General features: G+C 45.7%; 1 long non-coding RNA gene across 1 annotated transcript; it reads left to right on the top strand.

The window, feature by feature from the left end:
* The first annotated feature begins 1,796 nt into the window (after positions 1–1,796).
* LOC121232802 lies at positions 1,797–6,785 on the top strand. Its single transcript, XR_005931692.1, has 3 exons — positions 1,797–1,807; positions 4,926–4,930; positions 6,663–6,785. It is a non-coding gene; the product is annotated as an uncharacterized LOC121232802 (long non-coding RNA).
* Positions 6,786–20,034: the final 13,249 nt, after the last annotated feature.

The raw sequence follows: 20,034 nt of genomic DNA, 5'->3' as shown, positions 1-20,034 counted from the left end.
TTGGCTAAGCAGGGAACTCATGACTGAGCTTCATTGCAAAAAGGGATGTATACAGGAGGTAGAAGCAAGGACAAACTACAAAGGCAAAATATAGAAACATTGCCTGGACGTGCAGGGATAGTGTTAGGAAAGCCAAAGCTCAGCTAGAGTTGAAACTGGCAAGGGATGTCAAGGGTGAAAACAAGAGCATCTACTTCTACATTAATGGGAAAACAATAACCAGGGGAAATTTGGGCTCTCTACTGCATGGGGTAGGAAATTTAACAGTGGAGACACAAATAAGTCTGAGTTACTGTAGTGGTCCTATCTGGAAGACTACTGTACATCAAGGAGTTAATGATCCACATAACAGTTGACCTGACTAGATGCAGACCTGTACTGTGCTGCACATATCACGTGGCTGCAGGATAAACTTAGCCTTGTAATTGTAACTGTATTGGGTTTACGTGGCAAGGTATTGGTAGCGGGGTGGGGGGGCTGCAGGGGTGGCCTCTGTGAGAGGAGACCAGGGGCTGCCCCTGTGCCAGACACAGCCAGTCCCAGCCGGCTCCATAATGGACCCCCTGCTGGCCAAAGCTGAGTCAATCAGCAAAGCTGGTAACACCTCTGTGAAAACATATTTAAGAAAGGGTAAAATGCTACGTGGCAGTGAGAGAGAGGAGAGAGGAAAAAGTGTGAGTCACCAAGGTTGGTTAAAAAGGAGGGGGGGGAGGTGTTCCAAGACCCGGTGCAGATATTCCCCTGCAGCCTGTGGACAGGACCACGGTGGAGCAGTTCTCAAAGGACTGTAGCCTGTGGGAAGGACCCACACTGGAGCAGGGGAAAAGTGAGGATGAAGGAGTGGCAGAGAGGAACTGTTATGGACTGACCACAACTCTCCATTCCCCATCCCCCCTGCGCTATTGGCAGGGGGAGGAGGTTGAAAAGCAGGAATGAAGGAGTGAAATTTAGCCTGGGAAGAAGAGGGGGTGGGGGGAAGGTGTTTTAGTTTTTGTCTTTGTTTCTCACTATCCAAATCTGTTTTCATTGGCAATAAATTATTTTCCCCAGGTCAAATTTGTTTTGCCCGTGACGGTAACTGGTAAGTGATCTCCCTGTCTTTATCTCGCCCCATGAGTTTTTTCATCATAATTTCTCCCCCGTCTGGTTGAGGAAGGGGAGTGAGAGAGTAGATGGGTGGGCATCTGGCAGCTGGCCAAGGTCAACCCACCAGAGTAACAGAGAAGTCTGTAGGCAGCTAGTGGCATGTCCTTGTCATTATCTTGAAGTGAAGCATCCTTTTGCTGGATAAGCAAAGCGCAGTAGTGATCGAACCAGGACTGACTTCAGCTTGCAACAATCCAACACTACACACCATCCTCCCGCTGCACCCAATGTCTCCCGCCCGCCACACCACACCAATGCCCAATCCTGCTCTGCTGACTGAGCAGACTTTGTACCATCCCTCTTGCCTAGAAAGACTGTTATGACAGATGGAGCCCAAAGTCATGGACTGAATGAACTCAACAGACATTTGATAGAGATGGCCCATAGACTGCAGGAATGATATCTGTGTGTATATATTAAAAGACAGGAAAAGTGGTGGTGATTAACGGGAAATATATCGGGAAGTGTAGGATCTGGGCATGATGTAAATGGTATAGAATAAGGGGTGGATATTGTCCTGCTTTCAGCTGGGATAGAGTTAATTTTCTTCTTAGAAGCTGGTACAGTGTGTTTTTGGATTTAGTGTGAGAATAATGTTGATAACACACTGATTTTTTTAGTTGTTGCTAAGTAGTGCTTATCCTAAGTCAAGGATTTTTCAGTTTCCCATGCTCTGCCAGCGAGGAGGTGCACAAGAAGCTGGGAGGGAGCAAAGCCAGGACAGCTGACCCGAACTAGCCAAAGGGATATTCCATACCATAGAACGTCATGCTCAGTATATAACTGGGGGAAGTTGGCTGGGAGGGGCGGATCGATGCTCGGGCATCGGTCAGCGGGTGGTGAGCAATTGCATTGTGCATCACTTGTCTTTCCTTGGGTCTAATTTCCCTGTTTGGTGGGGTTCTTTGTTATATTCCTTTTCATTACAATTATTATTATTATTATTATTGTTAGTGTTATATTTTATTTTACTTTAGTTATTAAATTGTTCTTATCTCAACCCACGAGGGTTAAACCTGGGGTTAAACCATGACACCTGTTAATGTTTAAGAGGCATTTGGACAATGCCCTTAATATGCTTTAAGTTTTGGTCAGCCCTGAAGTGGTCAGGTAGTTGGACTAGATGATCGTTATAGGTCCCTTCCAACTGGAATTATTCTATTCTGTTCTGTTCTATTCTATTCTATTCTATAGATGGATTAATTTTAAGTTTGTCCTATAGTTGTAATTGTGGTGTAGCTGCATATCAGGGCTGTGTCTGTGTGCACACCTAGTGCGCTTAAGTCATTAGTTCCCTGGATGGTCCAGGAACTCCCTAGCTAGATTCTGCATATATGAGGTAATGTACTGATTTGACACAATAAACCAGCTTGAGGTGAGGTGATTGACTGAACTCCTAGCCACCTTCAGGACAAAGTATCTGACTAATTGGTGCAAGAGTTCTCCAGATGGGAATTTCAGACTGTCCTGAACACTCCCCCAGGCAGCTCCTGCTGTGCCTAGACCAATTTGTATGTTCGTATGTGCTGATTAACATCCTGGGTAGAGGATCTGGCCATCCCAGAGGCTCCACAATTGGTTCCTGCTGCAAAATTGATCAAAGTGTACATAATATTTTCAAATAATCAGTATAAACTGTTCTTGCAGATGCAGAAATGGTCACCAAGGTCAGTCTTTTGTACATAGTTAAGATAGTTAGGATATGTTTTGTATGTAGTTTAAGATAATCAGTAGCAATGGATCATGCACATGACTGGGTGCCAGCTGCTGGGAGGGGGGTGGGACTGGAGTGTTTATATCTTCCCCAAAACTGGTGTGGGGGTGTGTGTAATTTGCTAGCAAATGTCAAGCTGGACTAGCAAGCAAGTAGGAGGCCCCAGGTTCGGGCAGGGATATTAGATGGGCAGAGGGTCTGTGCTGGTATTTGGGGGGGGAATTGCAAGTGTGGAGTGCCTGTGAGATGAGTGTGTGCATCTGTTTGCTGGTGAGCACCAAGCTGGACTAGGCAGAGAGTAGGAGATACATGGAGTAGGTAAGAGGGCTCAGGATCCAGGCAGGGATATCATATGGAGAGAGGGGCTATGCTGGTACTTGAGGTAGCTGTGAATATGCATGTGCTTATGAACATTGAGAGTGGGGGTATATGTGTTTTCACTAGTGAACTTCAATCTCTACCAGATGGAGAGAAGGAAGGGGACTTGGGTGTCTATACTTACATTTTTATGTGCATCATATATGTAGGTGCTGTTGAAGATATAGCACCTTGTCTGTGGCAGTCTGTGCAGCCAGCCATGTCAGTGTCCTTTGTGTGTGTGTACTGGGAGTACGTGACAAAGTTTTGGTAGTGGAGGGTGGACTGCAGGGGTGGCTTCTGTAGGAAGAAGTAAGGGACTGCCCTGTGCCAGACACAGCTGGTTCCAGCCAGCTCGTCAATGGATCCACTGCAGGACAAAGCTGAGTCAATCGGCAAAGTTTGTGGCACCTCTGTGAAAACATAGTTAAGAAAGTGTAGAAAATGCTGGACGGAGAGAGGAGGAGGGAACAAAAAAGAGCGGGAAACAGCGGAAGGAACACCAGGGTCAGAGGAGGAGGTGCTCCATGGTGGAGCAGATATTCCCTGAAGCCCATGGAGGACCCACGCCAGAACAGATATTCCTGTTAGGACTGCAGCCTGTGGAAAACTCACGCGGGAGCAGAGGAAAGGTGTGAGAAAGAAGGAGCAGCAGAGAGAAACCACTATGTACTAACCGTAACACCCACCCCCTCCCAGCACTGCTCATTGCCTTGCTGAAGGGACTGAGTATAACCTGTGGTACTAACCACGGTAGTGGGGGGGATAGGAGTCTGGAGTGAAGGAGTGAAGTTGATCCTGGGAAAATGGAATTGTCATGGTTTAACCCCAGCCAGCAACTAAGCACCATGCAGCCGCTCACTCACTCCCCCCCCCCACCCAGTGGGATGGGGGAGAAAATCGGGAAAAGAAGTAAAACTCGTGGGTTGAGGATAAGAACGGTTTAATAGAACAGAAAAGAAGAAACTAATAATGATAATGATAACACTAATAAAATGACAACAGTAATAATAAAAGGATTGGAATGCACAAATGATGCGCAGTGCAATTGCTCACCACCCGCCGATCGACACCCAGCTAGTCCCTGAGCGGCGATTCCCCGCCCCCACTTCCCAGTTCCTAAACTAGATGGGACGTCACATGGTATGGAATACCCTGTTGGCCACTTTGGGTCAGCTGCCCTGGCTGTGTCCTGTGCCAACTTCTTGTGCCCCTCCAGCTTTCTCGCTGGCTGGGCATGAGAAGCTGAAAAATCCTTGACATTAGTCTAAACACTACTTAGCAACAACTGAAAACATCAGTGTTATCAACATTCTTTGCATACTGAACTCAAAACATAGCACTGTACCAGCTACTCGAAGAGAGTCAACTCTATCCCAGCTGAAACCAGGACAGGTGTTTTCCCTATGTGCTTTAATGTTTACCTTTTTGTTTCCCCAATATTCAAATCAGTACTCAAATATTTATATTAATTGCAATAAATTAATTTAAATTCCCCAATTAGGAGTCTGTTTTGTCCACAACAGTAATTGGTAAGCGATCTCACTGTCTTTATGTCAACCCATCAGCTTTCTCATTCCTGTTCTTCCTATTTTCTCCCCCTGTCCTGCTGAGTGGGAGGGAGTGAGTGAGCAGCTGTGTGGGCCCTTGGCTGCCAGCCAAGGCTAACTGTTCTGCACCAGGGTGGGAGCGGGGAGAAGAGAGAGAGAGACCGTGCAGGGCTCTTTCTGGATCTCAGTAAGGAAGGCCCAACAACAAATGGCTCAATAAGATAACTGCTTTAATAAGACAGACTAAGAAGAGGAATATAGATAGTGAGTAAATCTTACATCCCTTCAGATGCTGGGTACCCCGCATTTGTGCAGCATCGGATGGAGCCAAGATGGATTTTTCTGCACAGAGCAGAGCAGATCCTGTCTGTGGAGAGAAGCTCTCCCTTTTGGTTATTCAAGCTAATATATAATTTCCTTGCAAGAAAACAGCTCTATTCCTAAAGGTTATTCTCATGAGAACTTCTTGCTGCGCTTTTAGATAAAGGGAAGACCACGCAGATGATATAATCGTTGATATCAAGGCTCCTCTGTTACAATGAGCTGGATGAGCTCATCCTGTGGCCAAGGGATTTGTGCAGCACAACACGGGCCTGAAAGTCAGCTTTAAGTACAGCACAGTGCAGCATAGGCCTGTGCCTGCTCAGGTTAACTGTTACGTGGGATCACTAACTCCTAAATGTAAAACGGTCTCCCAGTCAGGATCAATACACTAACACACTACAGTGTGTATGTGCGCGCGCGCGCGTGTGTGTGTGTGTCTGGGATACATGCTCAGCTTTTGCTACTGGTTGAACCTACAAATGGAAAAGCAGCAGCTGTGTCCATCAACCTGGGACAGAGACTCCCAGGTCTCCAGGCTAGGCTTCAGCGGTCAGGCAGGAGGAATCTCCAGGCTCTGGATCATCTGGAAGTGGTGGCTGCTTATAACATCCCTTAACAGGACTGCTCTTCAGGAATTCCAGGCCCTAAGACCAGAGGGGAAGTCTGGAGCAAGGAAGACTGATTTCAAAGCTGCTCTTGATCATCACAACAATGTTGTGGAGACTGGGGAAAGTTCCCAATGACTGGAGAAAGGCAGATGTTTTACCCATCTTCAAAAAGGAACATCTGGGGAACATAGGTCAGCCAGCCTCAGTTCAGTCCCCTGAGAAAATAATGAAACATGTCCTCTTGGAACACATTTTCCAGGCACGTGAGTCAGGTGGTGGTAATTGGGAATAACCAGCATGGATTTACCAAGAGGCCATCATGCTTAATCAACCTGATTGCCTTCTGTGATGAAAGACTGGCTTTATGAATGAAAGAAATTACTGCACCAGTCCTGTTTGGAAAACACGACAGTATGGGGCAGAAAGGGTAGAGGTAGCAGGAGAAGTGTAGTCATTCATGGGAAAGTGGAATCTAGGAGCAGAAATGAAAGCCACCATGCTCCCAAATCAAATGGGCTTGCAAGACAGCCTACTGAAAACATAAAATAATGAATTTTTTCAACTACATTTGTAAGGGTTTCTCTTTGTGGACTAGATCCAATTCCCCCCGCTCCCCCCACAATATCCCAGCAGTTTTCCAATCGTTTCAATGAGCTTTGGGGTTCCTTTGTGCTTGAGTGGAAGGGGTGAAATTTTCAAGGGCTTTAACAACCCAGTAGTGTAATTTTTTCAAAGCAGCTCCTCTCTAAATCTATGAAATGCCAGTCAGTATTAATGAAGATTTATTTGCACATTGATGGAAGTGCAACAAAGAGTTACAAAGGAGAGGGCATTGCTCCTGGACTTCCAGTTGAAAGGAACTATGTGTATGTTGTCTAAACAGTACTTAAAGACATGAATGTAAATTTAAAGGGCAATCCAGGATTCATGCCTTTATAAATCCCTCTCCTCTGATTATGGTAGTGTCACGTCCCAAAGTTGGAGTGACTCAGGTTCGTGGATTTCCTTTGTCAGAATTAAGGTGAAACGACACCAGGGGAGTTCAAACAACAATCAACATTTATTCAACCTAGCTAACCTTGCCCAAGTACAAGTGAACTTATCAATATGAACCTTGCAACATGTCATTAAGCCGCTGTTTGAAAAGAGAAGGGAGGTGTAGAAAAGAAACGGAAAAAAGGAACATGAAACTGTGTCAGAAGGAGAGCCCTCCCGTTGAGTCACGAGGTTCAGAGCAGACCCCTTTTCTTTCTGGACTCCTTCTCAAAGAGGAGCCCAGGGGCGGCTAGATCCACTCCTAGTCTCAGACTTGGTCAACGGTTTATGTTAAAGGATGAGGTGTAGGGACTGTGGAAAAGAGAGAAGGAAAAGAGGAGAGGAGAGAAGAGAGAAAGAAAGAGAGAAGAAGGAGAGAAAGGAAAGAGAGGAAAGAAGAAAAGGGTTCACCAGTCCTGGGTCCAGTGTTGGTCCAGCAGCGTAGAGATCCAGTTCCGGAGGGCGCGCGCTGAGAACTCGTTCTCCCTTCTTTTATAGTGTGTTAGTCGATGTCTCGACATGCGCAGTTCCCATTCCCGGGGTTCTCTGGAATCGGTTCGGAGAGCTTTGCGGGGGGGTCATTGCAGAGTTGCCTCTTTTTCCCTGCTGGCATGACCGCTTAAGATAGAAGCACAGTCCATCCTCCGTGGGGGCCTCCTCCTCCGGCCACATTGTCCTGTTCACAAAACTCCCAGCGTTTTTACAGAGGCCATTTTCTCCACCAAAGTTCTTTAACGAATGTTTGAGGACTGACTATAATTTGTCAGACCGTCACAGGTAGTCTGTGGGATTTGACTTCTATCAAGTTGCTGTGAGTTAACCCTGGTAGGCGGCTAAGCACTACACAGCCACTTGTTCACTCCCCTGCAGCTGGATGGGGGAGAGAACTGGAAGGTCAAAAGTGAGAAAACTCATGGGTTGAGATAAGACAGTTTAATAAGTAAAAGGAAAACCAAACCAAACCAAAGAAAAACAAGCAATGCAAAAGCAATTGCTCACCACTAGCCAACCAATGTCTAAGCCAATCCCAGCCAACGGCAACCCCCTGCAAAACTTGGCCCCTCCTCTCCTCCCCCCCCCCCCCGTTTATTGCTGAGCACGACATCATATGGTATGGAATATCCTATTGGTCAGTTTCAGGTCAGCTGTCCCAGCTGCTTTCCCTCCCAGCCTCTTGTCCTCCCTCACCTACTCACTGAGGGGGCAGAATGAGAAACGGGGAAAGCCTTGACACTGTGTAAGCACTGTTCAGCAACAGCTAAAACATTGGTGTGTTATCAACACTGTCTTGGTCACAAATCCAGAACATAGCACCATACAGATTTCTGTGAAGATAATCAACTCCATCCCAGCCAGACCCAGTAAAACAAGGTCATTCCCCCTCCAAAGGACATGTCTTGGGGTTGAGCTGAAATCCATTAAGGCCTATAGAAGTTTTTGCACAAACATTTCACACAATGTTAAAAAAAAATAATCACCAAATCCCTAATTTATTGAGATCTTTGCAGAAGGTAACACATGCATGGGGAATCAATTATCTCAAACAGGATGGCTGATTGCTCTCTAGATGGCGATGGGAATCTCATTGCAAGGGTCCTTAGAATGGTGTCTTCGGCTGGATTTTTATAATCCAGCTGGCCTGTGATTTTGTGTGACCACACCATCATGTGCATGATCCATTGCTACTGATTATCTTAAACTACATACAAAACATATCCCTAACTATCTTAAACTATGTACAAAAGACTTGACCCTTGGTGACCATTTCTGCATCTGCAAGAACAGTTTTATACTGATTATTTGAAAAATATTATGTACACTTTGATCAATTTTGCAGCAGGGAACAATTGTGGAGCCTCTGGGATGGCCAGATCCTCTACCCAGGATGTTAATCAGCAACATACGAACATACAAATTGGTCTAGACAGCAGGAGCTGCCTGGGGGGAGTGTTCAGGACAGTCTGAAATTCCCATCTGGAGAACTCTTGCACCAATTAGTCAGATACTTGTCCTGAAGGTGGCTAGGAGTTCAGTCAATCACCTTCACCTCAAGCTGGTTTATTGTGTTCCAAATCAGTACATTACCTCATATATGCAGAATCTAGCTAGGGAGTTCCTGGACCATCCAGGGAACTAATGACTTAAGCGCACTAGGTGTGCACACAGACACAGCCCTGATATGCAGCTACACCACAATTACAACTATAGGACAAACTTAAAATTAATCATCTATAGAATAGAATAGAATAGAACAGAACAGAATAGAATAATTCCAGTTGGAAGGGACCTATAACGATCATCTAGTCCAACTACCTGACCACTTCAGGGCTGACCAAAACTTAAAGCATATTAAGGGCATTGTCCAAATGCCTCTTAAACATTAACAGGTGTCATGGTTTAACCCCAGGTTTAACCCTCGTGGGTTGAAGATAAGAACAATTTAATAACTAAAGTAAAATAAAATATAACACTAACAATAATATAATAATAATAATTGTAATGAAAAGGAATATAACAAAGAACCCCCCACCAAACAGGGAAATTAGACCCAAGGAAAGACAAGTGATGCACAATGCAATTGCCTCACCACCCGCTGACCGATTGCCCGAGCATCGATCCGCCCCTCCCAGCCAACTTCCCCCATGTTTATATACTGAGCATGACGTTCTATGGTATGGAATATCCCTTTGGCTAGTTCGGGTCAGCTGTCCTGGCTTTGCTCCCTCCCAGCTTCTTGTGCACCTCCTCGCTGGCAGAGCATGGGAAACTGAAAAATCCTTGACTTAGGATAAGCAACTACTTAGCAACAACTAAAAAAATCAGTGTGTTATCAACATTATTCTCACACTAAATCCAAAACACACTGTACCAGCTTCTAAGAAGAAAATTAACTCTATCCCAGCTGAAAGCAGGACAATATCCACCCCTTATTCTATACCATTTACATCATGCCAGATCCTACACTTCCAGATATATTTCCCGTTAATCACCACCCACTTTTCCTGTCTTTTAATATATACACACAGATATCATTCCTGCAGTCTATGGGCCATCTCTATCAAATGTCTGTTGAGTTCATTCAGTCCATGACTTTGGGCTCCATCTGTCATAACAGTCTTTCTAGGCAAGAGGGATGGTACAAAGTCTGACTCAGTCAGCAGAGCAGGATTGGGCATTGGTGGTGTGGCGGGCGGGAGACATTGGGTGCAGCGGGAGGATGGTGTGTAGTGTGGATTGTTTGCAAGCTGAAGTCAGTCCTGGTTCGATCACTACTGCGCTTTGCTTATCCAGCAAAAGGATGCTTCACTTCAAGATAATGACAAGGACATGCCACTAGCTGCCTACAGACTTCTCTGTTACTCTGGTGGGTTGACCTTGGCCAGCTGCCAGATGCCCACCCATCTACTCTCTCACTCCCCTTCCTCAACCAGACGGGGGAGAAAATTATGATGAAAAAACTCATGGGGCGAGATAAAGACAGGGAGATCACTTACCAGTTAACCGTCACGGGCAAAACAAATTTGACCTGGGGAAAAATAATTTATTGCCAATGAAAACAGATTTGGATAGTGAGAAACAAAGACAAAAACTAAAACACCTTCCCCCCACCCCCTCTTCTTCCCAGGCTAAATTTCACTCCTTCATTCCTGCTTTTCAACCTCCTCCCCCTGCCAATAGCGCAGGGGGGATGGGGAATGGAGAGGTTGTGGTCAGTCCATAACAGTTCCTCTCTGCCACTCCTTCATCCTCACTTTTCCCCTGCTCCAGTGTGGGTCCTTCCAACAGGCTACAGTCCTTTGAGAACTGCTCCACCGTGGTCCTGTCCACAGGCTGCAGGGGAATATCGCACGGGTCTTGGAACACCTCCCCCCCCTCCTTTTAACCAACCTTGGTGACTCACACTTTTTCCTCTCTCTCTCTCTCACTGCCACGTAGCATTTTACCCCTTTCTTAAAATATGTTTTCACAGAGGTGTTACCAGCTTTGCTGATTGATTCAGCTTTGGCCAGCAGGGGGTCCATTATGAGCCGGCTGGGACTGGCTTCGTCTGACTTCGCACGATTGGGGTCACCATTTGTCGCAGTAGAGACGGACACGACAAACATCAGACTGTGCAAAAATGGCAAAATGGCTACTTTATTGTTCTAACAAGCTTTTTTATAACTTTCTTCAGAGTATGTGTTCATATATGATTGGTTTAGTTAGTAACTAACAATTCATGACTGGGTAACAGTTTTGCTGCAGATTCGTCAAGACAGTTCTTCTTATCATTTTCTTGCTCGGGACTTTCCAGACTCTCAAGGATACACCACAAGCTGCTCAAGGTCACGCTGCTCATGCACCGTCAGGCATTCGGCAGATTCGCTACATTCCCCGACAACTAACTTCCTGGTTGCCAAATTTAACATGGCCAAAACAACTGTTTGTGACAGCAATAGTAATCATTTTTCTGCTCATAATCCTTTGTACAACAATTCGATGCGGCTTATGGTGTTTCCAAAGCACAGGAGATTCCTACAGCGAATGGAAAAAGAATCAGTTGCGACAAAAACTCGAGTCCAATAAATATTTTGAGAGAATGCTAGCTAGGGAAACAATGCATTAGAAGTACTAGAGCTGGATATAGTAAAAGAATTTACTATTTTCTAGAAAAGGGGGGACTGAGACAGGGAGCCAAAGGAACCTTAGTAGATATAGTAGATATATGGATGTAGATAAGAACTGTTTAATAATTATCTAGCTTATAATGAAGTTAAAGAAATTTCAATAGAGGTAGACATGGCCCAAGGGGATGAGAAGTGATGCTTAACATTTGCATTGTTGGCCCAAGAGGATGAGAAGTGATGCTTAATGTTTGCATTGTTGAGGCTGGCTGGGGCAGGAGATAGTCCCTGATAAAAAGCAGCAGTCGACCCCAAAAACCAGCCAAGACCGGCCTTGTGACTTTTTGGAACTAATTTTAATATGAAGCGGGGATAGATCATGCCTATGTATAGGCGTATTGCGAAACTGCATGTATATGTAACACTTGACTGTATAAATTTGAAGCGAACTGCCGAGCCAGGCGCACACGACTTTGGTGGGACTACCCCCTGTGCTGCCCAGCGCTGAATAAACATACCTACTTTACAATCTCACTGATTGTGGAGTCTGTTTCCGCATGTCATTGCTATCATTCTATTCTAAAATAATGTTGAAAATAGATAAATAGCTAAAAAATACGCACACAAGAAATTTGAAGCAAACCAATTTTGTCATATGACTGCAGTCATCCCCCCTTTGTTGGTACAGGCCACATGAGTAAGGGCAGGTATATATATTATCCAGCAGCTCTGGCCCAGGATTCATAGAATCATAGAATCGTTTAGGTTGGAAAAGACCTTTAAGATCATCGAGTCCAACTGTCAACCCAACACCACCATGCCCACTAAATCATGTCCTGAAGTGCCTCATCTACGTGTTTTTGGAACACCTCCAGGGATGGTAACTCAACCACTTCCCTGGGAAGCCTGTTCCAATACCTGACAACCCTCTCAGTAAAGAAATTTTTCCTAATATCCAGTCTAAACCTCCCCTGCCGCAACTTGAGGCCATTTCCTCTCGTCCTATCTCCAGCCACCTGACAGAAGAGACCAGCACCCACCTCGCTACAATCCCCCTTCAGTTAGTTGTAGAGAGCTATAAGGTCTCCCCTCAGCCTCCTCTTCTCCACACTAAACAACCCCAGTTCCTTCAGCCGCTCCTCATAAGACTTGTGCTCCAGGCCCCTCACCAACTTGGTTGCCCTTCTCTGGACACACTCCAGCACCTCAATGTCTTTCCTGTAGTGAGGGGCCCAAAACTGAACACAGTACTCGAGGTGCGGCCTTACCAGTGCCAAGTACAGGGGAACAATCACTTCCCTGCTCCTGCTGGCCACACTATTTCTGATACAGGTGTCATGGTTTAACCCCAGCCAGCAACTAAGCACCACGCAGCCACTCACTCACTTCCCCCCCCCCACCCAGTGGGATGGAGGAGAAAATTGGGAAAAGAAGTAAAACTCATGGGTTGAGATAAGAACAGTTTAATAGAACAGAAAAGAAGAAAACTAATAATGATAATGATAACACTAATAAAATGACAACAGCAATAATAAAAGGATTGGAATGTACAAATGATGCGCAGTGCAATTGCTTACCACCCGCCGATCGACACCCAGCTAGCCCCCGAGCGGTGATCCTCTGCCCCCACTCCCCCCAGTTTATACACTAGATGTGACATCACATGGTATGGAATACCCTGTTGGCCACTTTGGGTCAGCTGCCCTGGCTCTGTCTTGTGCCCCTCCAGCCTTCTTGCTGGCTGGGCATCAGAAGCTGAAAAATCCTTGACATTAGTCTAAACACTACTTAGCAACAACTGAAAACATCAGTGTTATCAACATTCTTCTCATACTGAACTCAAAACATAGCACCGTACCAGCTCCTAGGAAGACAATTAACTCTATCCCAGCTGAAACCAGGACAACAGGCCAGGATGCCATTGGCCTTCTTGGCCACCTGGGCACACTGCTGGCTCATATTCAGCCAGCTGTCAACAGCACACCCAGGTCTTTTTCTGCTGGACAGCTTTCCAACCACTCTTCCCAAAGCCTGTAGCACTGCATGGGGTTGTTGTGACCGAAGTGCAGGACCCAGCACTTGGTCTTTTTGAACCTCATACAATTAGCCTTGGCAATTCCCTCGGGATTCCCTCCCACCCGGCCACTGGAGCCCATCCCGTTGCACCCAGGGACCTGGGGTCTCTGCCCAGGCTGCTTTCCCGTTTGCAGGTTCAATCACTAATGAAGCTGAGCACGTATCCCAGAGACATGCACACAGGACATGCACATGGCCATTTACATAGACTTCCACATACAAGGCGCTGCCTTCAGCAGAACCTACATATAGGACTCGCATAAAACATGAACATAGACAGCCAAGTCCCCTTCCTTCTCTTTGGCTGGTAGAGATAAAAGTCCACTAGTGAAGGCACACAGTTATGGAAATTCGCAACTGGCCAGTGCCAACCAAGGAGAGAGGCTAGGATGCAAAGTCCCCCTCCTCAACAAGACAGGGGGAGAAAATACAATGGAAAAAGCTTGTGGGTCAAGATAAGGACAGGGAGATACTCAGCAGTTACCATCATGGGCAAAACAGACTCGACTTGGGGAAATGAATTTAATTTATTGACAATTAATAACAGAGCAGGATAATGAGAAATAAGAACAAATTGAAAAACACCTTCCCCCCACCCCTCCCTTCTTTCCAGGCTCAGCTTCACTCCCAACTCTTCTACCTCCTTCCCCTGAGCAGCACAGGCATATGGGGAATGGGAGTTGCAGTCAGTTCATAACACTTCATCTCTGCTTCTCCTTCCTCCTCACACTCTTCCCCTGCTCCATTGTGGGGTCCCTCCCATGGGAGACAATCCTTCACGAACTGCTCCAGCATAGGTCCTTCAGGAACAGACTGCTCCAGCGTGACTCCCCTGTGGGGCCACAGGTCCTGCCAGGAAACCTGCTTCTGCATGGGCTCCTCTCCAGGGGGCCACAGTTCCTGCCAGGAGCCTGCTCCAGCATGGGCTCTCCATGGGCTGCAGCTTCCTTCAGGGCACATCCACCTGCTCTGTCATGGGGACCTCCACTGGCTGGAGGGTGGATATCTGCTCTGATATGTCCATGCCGCAGCAGGTACACCTTGAAGCATCTGTGGCTATGGGTAGGCCATGCCAGAACACCTCAAAGCATCTGTGGCTATAGATAAGTCCACGCCGCAGCAGGTATACCCCTAAGTGTCTGTTGCCCATGTATAAGGCCACACTGGAGCAGGTACACCCCTAAGGGACTGTGGGCCATGGATAAGTCCACACTGAAGCAAGGGCAAGGGGAAGAGTTCATTGCAATGTTAAACCCTATAACCTGGTCCAAAGGGACCAGGGGTGGAGAATGTAATGGATATAGCTTTAAATTGTTGTAACCCATGATTTGAGTTGCATGTTATAGGAAGTACTATAGCAGGAACCACCAGAGGACGAGCTTCACAAGCAGCAGTGCAAGTGCAGCAGTGACCCAACCTGAGCTGGCTTTGGTGCCCAATAACTCTATGCAACACACCACATCTCCTGTCCTGAGTGACCACCATAAGAGATGGAGCCCAAAGTCATGGTCTAAATCAACTCAATGGACATTTTATGGACATTTTACAGACATTTTACAGGGGTGCTCCATAGACTAAGGGAATGATATCTGTGTATATATCAAAGGATGGGAAGGGGAGTGGTGATTAATGAGGATGTACTTGATAGTGTGTGGTGTGGGACCTGAGAATTACATAAATGGTATGAGACATTTAGATTTATGGCTTTTGTCTTCCCAAGTAACCGTTACATGTGATGAAGCCCTGCTTTCCTGGAAATGGCTAAACATCTGCCTGCCAATGGGAAGTAGTGAATGAATTCCTTATTTTGCTTTGCTTTATCTATTTAACTGTACCACAAAACATGAGTTTCTGCACTTTCACCCTTCCGATTCTCTTTGCTATCCTGCTGTGAGGGATATCCCTTTCATCAAGTGGTGCTTCAATTCAATGGAATTACATGCCTGTTCAGGCATAAAATCCCAGGCTATTGGAGATGTTAACAGCCCTAGGCACCTGCCCAAATCCTTCCCCACACCCTGCCACCCTGGGATTGACTGCCTTGGGACACATTCCTTTGCTGCCTCACCGACTGGTGAACTGCACAGAAGCCTGCAATTAACAACTACAATAGCTATAGCACGCTCAAATCAAAACTATCATTTTCTCATGCCCCACGTGGGGCACCAAAAAGGACTGTGGTGGGTTGACTCCAGCCAGCAGCCAAACACCCACCCAGCCTCTCTCTCACTCCCCTCTCACAGAATCACAGAATGGTTGAGGTTGAAAGGGACCTCTGGAGATCTTCTGGTCCACCACCCTGCTCAAGCACGGCCACCTAGAGCTGGTTGCCCAGGACCATGTCCAGATGGCTTTTGAATAGCTCCAAGGAGGGAGACTCTACAACCTCCCTGGGCAACCTGTTCCAGTGCTCAGTCACCCTCACAGTAAAAAAGTGTTTCCTAATGTTCAGCTGGAACCTCCTGTGTTTCACTTTGTGCCCATTGCCTCTTGTCCTGTCACTGGGCACCACTGCAAAGAGCCTGGCTCTGTCCTCTTTGCACATACTCTTCAGATATTTATATACATTGATAAGATCCCTCCTGAGCCTTCTATTCTCTAGGTTAAACATCCCAGCTCTCTCAGCCTTTCCTTATAGGGGAGATGCTCCAGTCCCTTCATCATCTTCATGGCCCTTTGTTGGACTCTCTCCACTATGTCCATGTCTCTCGTACAGTGGAGCCCAGAACTGGACACAGGAGTCCAGCTGTGGCCTACCCAGTTGTGGTAGGTTGACCCTGTCTGGGTGCCAGGTGCCCACCAAAGCCGCTCTATTATTCCCCCTCCTCAACTGGACAGGGGAGAGAAAATATAACAAAAGGCTTGTGGGTCGAGATAACGATGCCTTGAACAAAGGCAGGAAAAGGAAAATTTTACTATATCGCTGTACTAACGAACTTTTGCTTGTTTGAAAACTTCAAAATTTTGGTATGTACTAATTAGATAAGAAAAACCTTGAGCTTTGTCAATGGTATGCACTGAAGGCGCCAACAGACAGGAGGCCTCGGGCCTGATGTGCCTTGGGCCCTGATGATAAGCTTTGAGTTCTGCTGAGTTTTTGTAATTAAAACTTGCCAAGGCCAGTTAACTAGGAGAAAGAGATGACCCACACTGCGCGTGACCAAAGGGTGGACACTATGTAAATGATAATATGAATATGTACGACTGGAACGGTGTGCACGATAGGTGGAGCGATCCCCCATGCACCCAGCGCTGCAATAAAGAATGCCTGCTTTCTAAAACTCCAAAATCGAGTCTTGGAGAGTTTCTTCGACCGGCTTTTTTGGTAACAATAAGGACAGTTTAATAAAGTGAAAGCAAAGGAAAACAAATTATTTTATTCTCTATTTGCCATCAGCAGGCGATGTCTGGCTACTTCCCGGGAAGCAGGGCTTCAGTACTCGTAGTGGTTGCTCTGAAAGACAAACGTAAAATAACGAATGCCCCTCCTTCCATCTCCCTTTACTTAGCTTTTATAGCTGAGCTGACGTCATATGCTATGGAATATCCCTTTGGTCACTTTGGGTCAGCTGTCCTGCCTATGTCCCCTCCCAAGATCTTGCCCAGCCCCAGCCTGCCGGTGAAGTGGGGGGGGAAATGTTGGAGAGACAGCCTTGATGCTGTGCGAGCACTGCTCATCAGCAGCCAAAACACTGGTGTGTTATCAACACCTTTCTAGCTACCAATACAGAGCACAGCACTACGAGGGCTGCTATGGGGAGAATTAACTCCATCTCAGCCAGACCCAATACACCAGTGCTGAGTAGAGGGGAATGATCATCTCCCTCGACCTGCTAGCAATACTTTGTCTAATGCAGCCCAGGATACCATTAGCCTTCTTTGCAGCAAAGGCACACTGCTGGCTCCTGTTCAACTTGGTGTCCACGAGGACCCCCAGGTCCTTTTCTGCAAAGCTGCTTTCCAGCCAGTTGCCCCCAGCATATATTGAGGCATGGGGTTGTTCCTCCCCAGGTGCAGGACTTTTGTACTTCCCTTTGTTGAACTGCATGAGGTTTATGTTGGCCCATTTCTCCAGGCTGTCCAGGTCCCTCTGGATAGCAGCACAACCCTCTGGCATATCAGCCACTCCTCCCAGTTTGGTGTCATCTACATCTCTCCCAGGGGATGGGGAGAAAAGAGAAGGAAGGTTAAGACTTGTGGATTGAGATAAAGACAATTTAATAGGTAAATCAAAAGCTGCACATGCAAGGAAAGCAAAAAGAATTCATTCTCTACTTCCCATCGGCAGGCAGATGTTTAACCACTTCCTGGAAAGCAGGGCCTCAGCACATGTAATGGTTACTTGGGAAGACAAACGCCATAACCATGAATGTCCCCCCTTCCTCCTCCTTTCCCTGAGCTTTTATTGCTGAGCATGATGTCATATGGAACAGGTATGGGATATCTCCATATTCTATATGGGTATGGAATATCCCTTTGGTCAGTTTAGGTCAGCTGTCTCAGCTATGTCCCCTCCCAAACTCTTGCCCACCCCCAGCCTACTGGCTCAGGTGGGTTGGGGGAGCAGAAAGAGAGAAAGCCTTGATGCTACGCAAGCACTGTTCAGCAATAGCCAGACTGGTTTAGGTACAGATGCAAAGCACAGCACCATACAGGCTGCTATGAAGAAAGTTGAATCCATCCCAGTCAAATCCAGTACAAGTTGTTAATAGCCTCATTCTGCTTCTGTTGGGGCCACAGAGGAGCCTTTGTGCTGCTCTTTGCCTCATGTTACCAGGCCTTAAAATTCCTCAGAAAAGTTTTTGCACTGAAAGACCTGGTTTGTTACTGTAGAAAGCTCATAAAGACTATGCAAAAGAGACTGGAAATTTTATGATACTGGGATATTTATAAGGATGTCCTCCATTATGGAAAAAAGAAAAGAAAAAGAAAGTTTGAAGGAAAAATTAAAAGGAAAAGGCATTAAAAAATACTTTTTTTTTTTTCCATGCTGGCTATAGACATTGATGCCTTTATTAATCCATGCAATTTCGGGATTGGAAATTATTTTCACTGGCTGTTGTTATATGAGTTAGTACTTCAGGCTCCTCTGTGAAATAAGAGAAATGTTTTCTGGTGACATTGTCTGTTTGGGATGTGAATATGCATTTGGAAGGTAAAAGAGTATAGAGAGCATCTTGATGTCAGGACAGTATGTTAAAAGAACTTCTTTGTATGGTTACAGCATTTCCTACCATTTCCATGAATCAGAAAGATGGGTTGGGGGTTAGTCAGATTTTTTTTCTGAATGGTCAGAGGAGGAGGGCTATACAGCCCTGCCTCAAGGAACAGCCCAAGGGCTTCTCTATGTTGAATTGTGCATGTAGTAGTGTGGACAGTTCAATTTATATATTCTTATATTGTATTTTGTATGTTTCCTTATACAGTATATTAAAATGTTTGTAATCTAGTGCACATTTTATAACAATGATGTCATCATGAAATGGGAGGGTTCTACTACTAGGATTGTGAATTTATAAATTTAACTAGTGTTAAGAGAACTCGGAGTTTTTTTTATGATGAACAAATTTTAAAGATGCTGTACTTCAGAAAGATTTTTTTGCCTTATCTTAGTTCCTTATCCTATTTTTCTTTAAAGCAACTATTCATTCTTTATTTCTTTGGATACCATCAGCCATTCTACAGCTAAAGTTGCCTTTTTGTGGAAGTCCCTGATTAATCCTTACCTTATTTCCCTTTTGGAGATGCGTAGGTAGAGAAGCTTTTTAGTGAGTGGTTACTGTTTGCATATTGCGAGGAAAAGGAAGTGAAGATTTGTAAAGACTTCGGAGCACTGGTGTCGTGGTTTAACCCTAGCCAGTAACTAAGCACCATGCAGCTGCTCACTCACTCCCTTCCCCACCCAGTGGGATGGGGGAGAGAATTGGGGAAAAAAAAAAAAAAAGGTAAAACTCATGGGTTGACATAAGAACAGTTTAATAGAACAGAAAAGAAGAAACTAATAATGATAATAACAATAATAAAATTACAATAATAAAAAAAGGATTGGAATATACAAAACAAGTGATGCACAATGCAATTGCTCACCACCCACCGACTGACGCCCAATTAGTTCCCAAGCAGCAATCCCTCCCAGCCCCACTCCCTCCAGTTTATATACTAGGCATGATGTCACATGGTATGGAATACCCTGTTGACCACTTTGGGTCAGGTGCCCTGGCTGTGTCCTGTGCCAACTTCTTGTGCCCCTCCAGCCTTCTTGCTGGCTGGGCATGAGAAGCTGAAAAACCCTTGACTTTAGTCTAAACACTACTTAGCAACAACTAAAAACATCAGTGTTATCAACATTCTTCTCATACCGAACTCAAAACATAGCACTACACCAGCTCCTAAGAAGACAATTAACTCTATCCCAGCCAAAACCAGGACAACTGGCTAACACTAATGCCTTGAATGATGGCATCCTTTAAGGGCTGTGTTTGTAGGGAAGAGTTCTGCAGTACAGCAGCAAATTAAACTCTCTAAGAACATTTGCTATTTCTGTGTATCCTTCTATATTTATGGAAAGTGTAGTTCTTTGAGCCTCTTGCCTTCTAATTCAGCTTCCTCGCTTAGATGTG

This window comes from Aquila chrysaetos, chromosome W, assembly GCF_900496995.4.
Source record: "Aquila chrysaetos chrysaetos chromosome W, bAquChr1.4, whole genome shotgun sequence".
Classification (NCBI taxonomy): Eukaryota; Metazoa; Chordata; class Aves; order Accipitriformes; family Accipitridae; genus Aquila; species Aquila chrysaetos.
This window is presented reverse-complemented; position numbering and strand designations above follow the sequence as displayed.